This window comes from Mandrillus leucophaeus, unplaced genomic scaffold (genome assembly GCF_000951045.1).
Source record: "Mandrillus leucophaeus isolate KB7577 unplaced genomic scaffold, Mleu.le_1.0 Scaffold8, whole genome shotgun sequence".
NCBI lineage: Eukaryota > Metazoa > Chordata > Mammalia > Primates > Cercopithecidae > Mandrillus > Mandrillus leucophaeus.
This window is the reverse complement of record NW_012108696.1, coordinates 3,843,244-3,844,244: the sequence shown is the minus strand read 5'-3', so window position 1 is coordinate 3,844,244 and position 1,001 is coordinate 3,843,244. Positions and strand designations below refer to the sequence as shown.

The 1,001-nt window shown below is 50.3% G+C and overlaps 1 protein-coding gene across 1 annotated transcript in view; it reads right to left on the bottom strand.

Annotated features, from left to right (window-relative positions):
• The window catches only part of VMAC (vimentin-type intermediate filament associated coiled-coil protein), a 7,829-nt gene that overhangs the window by 3,324 nt on the left and 3,504 nt on the right, over positions 1-1,001 (bottom strand). The window lies entirely within an intron of this gene.

Here is a 1,001-nt window from a genome sequence, read left to right as displayed (position 1 = left end):
TTTTTTGAGATGAAGTCTCGCCCTGTTGCCCAGGCTGGAGTGCAATGGCGCGATCTCAGCTCACTGCAACCTCTGCCTCCAGGGTTCAAGTGATTCTCCTACCTCAGCCTCCCTAGTAGCGGGGATTACAGGTGCCCACCACCACGCCCGGCTAATTTTTTGTATCTTCAGTAGAGATGGGGTTTCCCCATGCTGGCCAGGCTGGTCTCAAACTCCTGACCTCATGATCCGCCCACCGTGGCCTCTCAAAGTGCTAGAATTACAGGCATAAGCCACCATGTCCAGCCTATTATTATAATTTTTGCGACGGAGTCTCGCTCTATTGCCCAGACTGGAGTTCAATGCAACCTCTGCCTCCCAGGTTCAAACAACTGTCCTGCCTCAACCTCCCGAGTAGCTGGATTTACAGGCATGTGCCACCATGCCTGACTGATTTGTGTAGTTTTAGTAGAGACAAGGTTCTGCCATGTTGGCCAGGCTGGTTTTGAACTCCTGACCTCAAGTGATCCACCCGCCTTGGCCTCCCGAAGTGCTGGGATTACAGGCTGAGCCACTGCACCCGGCCTGAACTGAATGTTTCTGTTTCCCCAAAATTCATATCATGAAGCCCTAACCCCAATGGGAGGTGTATTAGTCCATTCTCACGATGCTATAGGGACATACCTGATACTGGGCGATTTATAAAGAGGTGTAATTGACTCACATTTTCACATGGCTGGGGGTAGCCTCGGGAAACTTAAAACCATGATGGAAGGCACCTCTTTACAGGGCAGCAGGAGAGAGAGAGACCAGCAAAGGGAGACTCCCTTATAAAACCATCAGATCTCTGACTGATTGATTGAGACAGAATCTAGCTCTGTCATCCAGGCTGGAGTGCAATGGTGTCATCTCAGCTCACTGCAACCTCCGCCTCCCGAGTTCAAGCAATTCTGCTTTAACCTCCCCAGTAGCTGGGACTGCAGGTGTATGCCACCATGCCCAGCTAATTTTTTTTTTTTTTT